This window comes from Taudactylus pleione, unplaced genomic scaffold, assembly GCF_031769625.1.
Source record: "Taudactylus pleione unplaced genomic scaffold, aTauple2 ptg000265l, whole genome shotgun sequence".
Classification (NCBI taxonomy): Eukaryota; Metazoa; Chordata; class Amphibia; order Anura; family Myobatrachidae; genus Taudactylus; species Taudactylus pleione.
In genome coordinates this window covers 10,597,510-10,608,111 of record NW_028284667.1, presented here as the reverse complement: position 1 = coordinate 10,608,111, position 10,602 = coordinate 10,597,510, and the positions used below count along the sequence as shown (strand labels likewise).

General features: G+C 43.2%; 2 pseudogenes; both read right to left on the bottom strand.

Annotated features, from left to right (window-relative positions):
- Window positions 1-1,844: 1,844 nt before the first annotated feature.
- Window positions 1,845-1,963, bottom strand: LOC148514010 (5S ribosomal RNA; annotated as a pseudogene).
- A 7,653-nt stretch (window positions 1,964-9,616) lies between these two features.
- LOC148514009 (5S ribosomal RNA) lies at window positions 9,617-9,735 on the bottom strand (annotated as a pseudogene).
- Between the last annotated feature and the right edge of the window lie 867 nt (window positions 9,736-10,602).

Below are 10,602 nucleotides of genomic sequence, written 5' to 3'. Positions count from 1 at the left end.
GGGCCACATTTTCTCAGTTCATCCCGGAGAAAATACAAAGTTTTTAATAACTGCAGCCAGAAGTAAGTTTCTTGTCCTCTGAACTACAGAACATCCTTTCACAAGGAGGAGGTGTTGAAGAACCATGCCGTCCAAGATGGATGAGTCAGGTCTAGATACAGGAAGGGATCCTGTATTAACAGGTCCAACCTTAGCAGAAGAGGCCACAGAGTGTCTATGGAGTGACTCTGCAGGTTGGCGAACCAGCAGTGCATGGGTCAAGCAGGGGCCATCAGTATTACTGTTGCATGTTCCCGTTAACCCTTAGAGGGAGGGATAGCGGGTGAAGCAAATACGCTAGTTTGAAGTTCTACTCTACTGCCAGAGCATCCACAAACACTGTGCCCCTACCTGGGGACCCTGTGCTTGTGACTCAAGGCCATGAGGTCTACTCTGGAAGACCCATCCATCCACAAGGCTCTGAAATACCTGTGGATGAAGAGCCCACACTCTCTGGCGTGTATATCCTGCTGGCCTAGGAAGTCCACTTCCAAAATAAGGACTCCTGGTATGAGCACAACCGATCTTGCTGGAAAATGACATTCTGCCCCCTGATAGATGAGGCAGTCTACTGCGGTGGTGTTGATAAATTGCACCTAGACTGGCCTGCCCCTTTAGTATTTCCTGAGCTTGAAAAGCGCTCCTGAATACTGCCCTTAGTTCCAGGATGTTTTACGGAGAGACTGCTTTCCATTGTCCTCCATTTTCCTTGAAACGTGTGTCGACCTGTCACTGCTCCCCACCTGCAGAGGCTGTATCATCCAGGTCCAGAACAGGCAACCCTTGTTGCGACAAAACGTCTTTAACGGATAGTCGCTCTTCTGGCGAGAGACAGATAGTCTGTGCCTTTATTTGGAACTCCGGCCGTACCATGGCCGGGCAAATAACAGCTCCTGACAGAGAAGGACTGTGCAGAAAACGGCTTTAAATCTCTTATCAGTGGAACATTTACAGGCGAATGCCAATGGTACTGGAAAGGGATATAAGGCCTCAACCTTTCGGGTAATATGGATTTTTCTGCCCAGAGAAACTCCATACTATGTTCCCTACCACTCCTGGAATCTCAGGTGGTCTCCCATCCCAGTACTAACTGGGCTCAATGCTGCCTAACTATCAAGATCCAACAATCTTGGGCCTGTCCAGTATGGTCTGGCTGTAGTCAGATTTGGGAGGCTTTCCCAACTTTCTGGCATTAGAACACTGGAGCCTCTCCTTATACCGGCTCCACAAGCATAGCTTTGAATCCTCTGATCAGGGAGGAGACGTACTGTTGGAAGACGGTCTTCCTCTCTTGAGAGTGACTCCTGGGAGGAGACCCGTGTGTCCCCCTAAACACCAGAAGATGTACCAGAATCTGAGGGCTGGACGGAGTGTGAGACCGACCGCCTTCTGATTCTTTTGGCTGTACTAGCCTAGCTGCTTGCCATAACTGCTGGAAAGCTGCTAAGGACGAAGTCACCTTTGACCCGAGTGAGCACACATGTCCCTCCAGTGCAGATGCCTAGGAAGCCCAAACATGGTAGGCTGCAGCTGCTGAAGATACCTTAATATCAGGGTTGGCGCAGGAGTCGCCTATCTGTCCACAACCTGCGCTATGATCTGGTAGATTTGACTACTGTAGTGACTCTTTAGCACAGTGACCACCACAACCCATTTATATCAAGTCCAGTGAGGTCACTCCCATCGCCCCTCTCTGTGGCCTGGCCCACGTAAGGGGCCAACGCCATCTGGTCTTTGACTGCAAAGACCTAGCAGCCTGTAGTAATTGTTGAACGGCTACTAAAGATGATGCCTGCCTTAACCACTGCCTACAGCACCTGGTATTCCCAGGTGGTCTTCCATCCAAGTACTAACCAGGACCAACACGGCATAGCTTCCAAAGTCAGATGAGATTGGGCATGTCCAGTGTGGTATGGCTGTAGGTGAAATGTCCATTCATGATGGAAATAGAGGGCATAACCATAGGGGCTGCTGCTACAGGTCACACATGCCGCCAACTCAGGGGCCCCAGCCATCTGTCTTACCTTTTCATTGGACATACAAGGTTTATCCAATGTCTAGTATTAATGTGACCATCATTTTACATCCAATGTACCCACGTATCTTTATAGCGGGTTACATGAGGAGAAACAGCAGTGATAGACTTATGCTGACAAGGCAGCATAATACAGCAGATTCCATAAGTCACATGTAATGGACATGATACATAAATATAAATATATATATATACATATATATATATATATATATATACATACATATATATATATACATATATACATACACACACATACATACATACATACATACACGCATATCCACTGTTCATACACACTAAACTCTCTGGCTAACTACCAAACACCAGGTAGGACCTAGAGCTCTGTATGACCTGATCACCGCAGTGGAGGCATATATACATACATGCAACAAAAATTTTTTGGGTCAACTACCAACAGCCGAGAAGGCTAAGTAGGACATCAAGCTCTGTATAACCTAGCCATCCACAGAGAGGCACCCAGGAAGATGAACCAAATCTCCTGAGAACATTTGCAAGTAACCCATAACAAGCATTGGTTTACAGAAAACATACGTGTGAAGCACTCTCTAACCCCTAACCACAGTTTAGGGGTTTCAGGAAAGTAAAATTTTGAACAGTAGCACATTCATGCCTAACTGACCAGTTTTGCAAAATCTACCTGTAGATTTGTATCAATCGGTACTAAATCCAAGCAACAAAAGTTGGTAGGATTCCAATGTTATGCACTTTCCTGGGAACAAGGCATACTCAGGGATAGCCAACTTCCCTTCTCCCCCAATCAGTACTCAACTCAGCTGAGTCTTCCTAATTAGGAGAGAGGGGGGATGGGAAACCCAGCCCTACCAGTATATGTGAATTACAATATAGCCCACATAGCCTACAGCTGGTGCCAATGTTATGAGTACAGCTTCACACAGTCTTTTCAGAAACAAAGGCAGCATAACTCAGCAAAACTTAACGCATTTAAGCAGTATATTTGCCATAGGCTCTTAATCAAAAAAGCAAAGTAGCTTAGTAGGATATTTGAGCCTGTTCAACCTGCCACTAAGCAAGGTACTTTGGTCCATAATCTGGGAAAAGGAAACCCAAGGGAGTTCCTATCCAGATGCTGGGAGGTTTGTCTACTTAACACAGTAACCACATAATACCGATTGTATGAGATCTTGTGGGGAAACCAACCCAGCACAGGGACCTTAGCCGCCTGTCCTTCAGACTCTGAGACATAATAATGACAAGTTCTGAGTACACACGTGATTTTGTTTCAACCTGACTACCCACACACCCGTAGGAAAGGGTTAAGCGGAAAGACAGTGATAATTTACAGGAGTCACAGTTCTTTTTACATAATAAACAGTATCCATAAAACAACAATCACTTGTCATGCATAAACACTCTGCGAGTCATATGCATATAAGCTCTCACTACCACAATCAGCCTAGGCTTAGGTAGGATAGAGCCCTGAAAACACCTGAACCAGCAGTAGGAAAAGTATACAGGGAGACTGCCCAATGTCCTGCAGGAGCAGCATTCAGAGAGCAACTGACATACACTCTGGCTGCCCTATGGAGGCTGGGAGTGGCAACCCACCATCCCTGTGCCAGAGGACTGAACTAGCGTGTGGATTGGGGAGGGGCCGCCGGGGAAGCGCACCTCCCCTATGCTGCTTGGACCCCTTATCCCGGCGGTCTAGTGTAGGAAACAAGTTGTATGCGTCCCGACTGCAGCTTAACCTGTAGGAAAGGGTTAAGGGGAAAGACAGTGACAGTATACGTTTGCAGCTCCTACTACTGCCCGCTCCTACATGCATGTAACGCTGATTACCAAGTTGATTGGCGGAGTTCAAGTGGAACCGCCCGTCCCCGCCTAGTAATAGAGTCATGCTCAGTGATCATGCTGCTGTGTTTTCTAAGCATCCACCTCACACATCCAGCACATCTCCGTGCACCAATTTCCCGGTGGCCATTTCTCCGTCAATTGCCTGCCGCGTGCATGCAGGATCCATACCGGCTCCTTCTCTGGCTGTGCTGGGGCAGGTGCTGGCCAGGGACAAAGACTATGACTGCAGACGAGCTTTCATCCATGACCCGGCGGCTGAGGATGGATAGGGGACCCGAAGGAGACTCAGTGGGAGTTGCCAAGCATGAGGGTCTTTAACCACTTCAAGAAGTTCAGCAGAAAGCAGATTAAGGACATGGAGGGGGATGTACTGACAGTGAGTGCCATAATACCCATGCCAGCTCTAGCTCTCTGTAAGTACCCCAGCCCCTCACAAATTGTGTCTACCCTGCTGTCAGCCCGACTCTGGGCATCCTTTTTCACCCCACTGTAAGCAACCCAAGGCACCTTCCTTACTGCACCTCTGTGCTAGCAACACAGGGCACCTTCTATTCCTCTCTGCCACCCACCTAGACACCCATTTTACCCCTCTACCAGGCCCGTTTACATCACTGTGCTGTCCAGCACTAACTCTACTCACATTATCCTACAGTAAGCTCATAGTAAAAGCTTGTTTCATCTCTCTGCTCACCTATAGGCTCTAGAGGGGTATTTGAAAGCTCTGCTGATTAGAGAAGGTGGGGGGAATCTCCCCAATGTTTCATGGTAATTGTAATACTAGCACTGCTGGTCCCACTCCCCAGTACTACCTTTGGGTTATCCCCCTCCCCCAATTACAAAGGCTTGATCTAAGGCTTGATTACCACAGAGGCATATCAATGTGCCCTGGACGCCGCAGCAGGTCCGGTAGAGGCGGCGGTAACCGGCCAGGGCAGTCATACCTACCCCACCTGGATGATTCACAGGCCCCCATCTGGCACAGGTGCCCAGTAAAATAAAGTGTTTTTTTTTTTCTTATTGCGGTGCAGCAACCATTACCTCATGCCACACTGCACCACTGATAAGCCAAGGGGCAATGGCAAGGCACAAAGAGGAGCAGAAGTCAAAAGACAATAAGGTACACAGGGCAGCCATACATGCTACCCATTATTATATTACATACCCAGAAAATACAGAAGTACTGACCAGAGTCACACAAATTCATAAGCAATGGGCAAAATCACCTATAGGCTCTAGTCAGTCAAGAGGAGTATTTAGAGAGGAGGGGGCCCATGTTCACTTACCATCTGGGGCCCCCTCCTCTCTTTCCGGCGGGCACAACGTACTGACAGGTTCAGTAGACTCCTGGCATTAGTCTGTGCCCGGAGTCTACTGTGATTTCCCTACTAGGCATGTGCAGAACAACGTGAAAGTGGCCGCTGCGGCCATTTTCCAGGCGTTCTGTGTAGTGCCTCTCCAGCCGACCTTGGACTTCGATAAGGTAAGTATTTAGAAGTTTGAGTGCAGGGTGTGCGGTGCGGGTCCTCCTGGACCCAGGGGCCCATGTGCCCTGCACACCCTGCACCCATTATAGATATGCCGCTGAGTCAGTCGTTTTAGCCCTACCCCTTCCCTACGGAGATGCCATTCACAGCGCTATACCATGATGGCATTGGGGCCTAATGGCGCAAAGAGCCTAGCCCCGCCCCCAAAATGGTTAGTTGCATCTTCTCTCCGGGCTTCTCCTGGAGGGGAGCAACTGAAAGTTGATAAGCATGCCTTTGATTCACCCAGGGGGGCCCTGCCTTTTGTCAGTGCCAGGCCCCACAATTTCTCATGGCAGCCTTGTTTAAATATATGTATCTGAAAACTAATCTCCACAGTATAAAATCGGTCCGTCAATAAAGAGTTAAAAATCAGCATTTAAGTCAAAGGAAAGGTGAGGGGTACGATAAGGTATAACCATGAGAACGGGTTGAATGAAACATTCGAAAATAAATATGTGGAGAATATATTTTGCAGTAGTATAGGATCTGAAAAATTATACATAATAATGCAGCAATGTGTATAACCTTGTCCTTGTCCTGCATTGTATTGTAAGTCACTGGTTTGTTGTTCACTTATTTATGTACTTTGTAAGGCACTGCGGAACACTTGTGGTGCCATATGAATAAAGGATAATAATAATAAAAAGAGTGTATATTTTTATTAGTCCAGGTTAACCTGTCCACATATACAAAATCCATTATAATTACAATGTGAGGTGCTTACTTTTCAAGGTAATAGCATGGATGCACATTCTAAGTATACACATTTGATAAAGCTAAAAAAACTCACAGATGAAATGAGAAATGAATGCCATGACATATTTAAGAACTGATAAAAAAACTGTAGATTAGCAAATTTCAACAGAAACTTAGGGCTTCATTCACAGGCGGCCGTACGGTCTGCGACCGCACGGCCGCCTCGATGTTTGTCCAGTGCGCATGCGCACGAGGGAGCCGGCTCCTTCGTGCGCATGCGTGAGACCCGCTACGACCGACAGCGCTGGTCGTAGCGGGTCTCTTTCCAAAGGGGGCGAGCTGTCGATGTTGATTGACAGCTCGCCCCGTTTGGAAGGCGGGCCGGGGGGTGGCAGCCCAGTTTCTGAGCGACCGCTTGCATCCTCCGACCGCCTCTGAATGAGGGCCTTAGCGTAAACATGTTATGAGTTATTGACTTTAAATAAAATGTGGGAAGTCAAGAATATACACAAACAACTCAGTATATACTTGATGCCAATATGGCCATCTGTAAAAATAAGCTGCCATGCCTGACAGTGCAAATGTTCAAATAAAGTTCAAAGACGTGACCCAATAGATGTTATATTTAGAAAGGCTATATTTGGCGAAACCCGCAGAGGAAAATCATTTTAGATAATTACACCCAAATGGGCTTATTTAAATATATTAAGAATTTTGAGAACATTTCCCTATTCTCCTATAACTCTAACATTTCTTTTTTAGAGTTTTAGGAGAAAATAAATATTTAGATTAACAGTAATGTAAATTTAAAAGACAATGTAATGCCACTATTACAAAATATATTTTTAAAATTACTTAAAAAAAAAGTTATTATGTGGGATACTTCATTATCAAGAGTTCCAAACATGTCTCCAGCACTTTATGACCACCAACATTGCAGATTTTTCTATGCACCCCATAGAGGTTGTGAACCATAATTAGCTAATTCTTCTATGAGTTAAGGCAAACTTTCTTAATATATCATTGCTAATGCACTCCCTTCTGTTATAATACAATATGTATACTATAAAAGAAGTTACAGAGTAGTACTAGGATCATAGAAAAGCACAGGCTGAATGACCTATGATATGACTTATGGAATTCTAATGTAGCCCCTATTTAACTATAGGGAATGTGTTATCCCCTATAATTCATAAGTTGGATTAATATACAATTTTATTTATTATGCTATTAAATTATAGTGGTGTGTTTTTAGTTTTTGTTAACTCTGAATTCAGGCTTTTTTTTAAAAGACTGTCAGCCAGTCACACAGTTGTGTCTTGTGAGGTGATTCTTCCATGTCAGGTTTCAGCTTCGGGGAAGGCCTGAACTGTAATATCAAACTGAGGTATTTTATAGGAGAAAAGCAAGAATAAAGTGGGGAACGGTAAGACAGTGTGCAAATGCAGTAGTGCTTGAAAGTTTGTGAACCCTTCATAATTTTCTAAATTTCTGCTGAAGTTTGGCCTTAAACTACCTCAGATTTTTACACAAGTCCTAAAAGTAGATAAAGAGAACCAAATCAAACCAATGAGACAAAAAAAATTAGACATGCTCATTTTTTTTTTTTAGGAAAATTATCCAATATCACATACCTGTGAGTGGCAAAAGAATGTGAACCTTTAGGCTTAGCAAATATTTTGAAGGTGAAATTAGAGTCAGGTATTTTCAATCTATGGGATGACAATCAGGGTTGAATGGACAACCTGTCTTTTTAAAAGAACAGGTATCTATCAAAGTCTGCTGTTCACAACACGTTTGTGGAAGTGTATCATGCCACAAACAAATGAGATTTCTGAGGACCTCAGAAGAAGAGTTGTTGATGCTCATCAGGCTGGAAAAGGTTACAAAACCATCTCTAAAGAGTTTGGACTCCACAAATCAACAGTTAGACAGATTGTGTACAAATGGAGGAACTTCCAGACCATTATTACCCTCCCCAGGAGTGGTCAAACAAAAAAAAAAAAAGATCACGACAAGAGCAAGGCGTCTAATAGTTTGCAAGATCACAAAGGAACCCAAGGTAACCTCTAAGCAACTTAAGATTTCTCTCACATTAGCTACTGTAATGTTAATGTTCATGAGTCCATCATGGCAGGATTGCAAGGAGCAAGCCACTGCTCTCCAAAAAGAACATTGCTGCCCATCTGAAGATCGCCTGGACAAGCCAGAAGACTATTGGAACAATGTTTTGTGGACAAAATCAAGTTTTCTTTATTTAAATGAGAAGCTTTATGTTTGGAGAAAGGAGAACACTGCATTCCAGCATAAAAACCTCATACCATCCGTGAAACACGGTGGTGGTGGTATCATGGTTTGGGCCTATTTTTCTGCATCTGGCCCAGGACGACTTGCCATCATTGATGGGATAATGAATTCTGAATTATATCAGAATATTCTAAAGGAAAATGAGCTGCATTTCAAGAGTATGTGGGTCATGTAGCAAGATCCAAAGCACACAAGTCATTTGGCCAAAGAATGGTTAAAGAAGAATACATTTAAAGTTTTGGAATGGCCAAGTCAAAGTCCTGACCTTAATCCAATTGAAATATTGTGGAAGGACTTAAAGCGAGCAGTTCATGGGAGGAAACCCACCAACATAACAGAGTTGAAGCTGTTTTTTTTTTTTACTGAGGATTGGGGTAAAATTCCCCTAAGCTGATCTTCAGGACTAATCAACAATTACAGTACCTGAAATGTTTAAAGCAGTTATTGCTGCACAAGAGGGGTCATACCAGATACTGAAAGCAAAGGATACTTTTGACACTCACAGATATGTGACATTGGATCATGTTCCTCAATAAAAAAAATGAGCATGTCTAATTTTTTTGTTTCATTTGTTTGATTTGGTTCTCTGTATCTACTTTTAGGACTTGTGTGAAATCTGAGGTAGTTTTAGGCCAAATTTCAGCAGAAAATTTTGAAAATTCTGAAGGGTTCACAAACTTTCAAGCACAACTGTATGTGCGAGTTATATCTATGACTCTGTCCTAGATATTATAATGAAAGATATTATCTTTAAAGACTTAGGATTCTCACAGGATGATAAAGATAAGGCTATTGTTCACAACTGTTTATAAAGCTACATTAATATATCTCACTTTTTGTATAGGTATCTAGCTACACTTGGGTCATCCAGAACCTCAGTGATAACAGGAGAAAAAAAGTAAGGCTATTATTGGGGCACACTTGTATAAGAATTCATGGATATTTGAGTTAAAATATAACTTTTAATAGTATCAATAAAATAGATAACAGGTACTTACAAAATGATAATTGGCGAAAATATTTTAGACAATTTCTGCATAGCACCCCACACACTACAAAATATGGGTATCAATGAGTATACTTAAACATTGGAATATGCAGTAGATACCATAGGAATAGGTATATAGGCTACACTGTATGCAGTCCTATGATCCCCATTAAACAGTGCAATATATGTCTACCGTACCTGGTATTCCTAGGTGGTCCCCCACATCAGTACTAACCAGGCCTGTCACTGGATCGCTTCCAAGATCAGATGAGTTTGGGCATAATCAGTGAAGTATGACTGTAGATAATTGCCACTGAAAATATATGGGAATTCACTCTATGCACACGGTCTGAGCCTATTATAAAAATGTAGGACTGTTCACACCAGAAAAGTCCAATTGATAATTAGTTGCTATGAAGACTAGTGATGCATAGGCATACCTTACTTGTGATGCAGACAATTTAACATATATAACATAGGCATATGTAAATTTCAACATTTAGTAAACATCACATTCGTAACTGTATCTCAAACCATAATTATTTCAAAGTATACAAGATTGATAATAGCTCTACATTTGTGACAAACAAAGTATCCTAGCCTGATAAATCACATAAATTGCGCATGTACATATGGTCTTAGTCATATAAACCATAGGACATCAATATTTTAAAGATTGAAAATATGCAATCATTTTTGATAATTACATAGATAATGGAATCTCACTAGCATATATTAATCCCCTATCCATAGCCACAGATTTAGCAATGTTGGAACAAGGTAAGGTTCAGCACAGCAATGGTCAGAACTCCATAATCCAACTAAAGCAAGGCAGAGTTTAATACAACAGTGATAGGAACTCAATGCCCGAATAAATACCTAACCATAGAATCATAAGACATACATGATTAGTTGCAGGCATAAATGGAAAAAAAGCTGCAGCACATAAGCAGTCTGTAAACAGATCCAAAGGATAACACTTAGGGGATATGAGATTAAGTATAAGGCAGGCTAGGGCTTCATAAGTCTTGCCGGCTGACCAGACATAATAATCTGTCAGCCAACATACGTTACCAGTGCAGGGTGAAGTGGAGCCCAGTCTGTGCACTGACTGGGTTATCCTTAGGTATAAGCAGAGTGTCTTTAGAGAGACGATGCGCGTTTCACCCGCA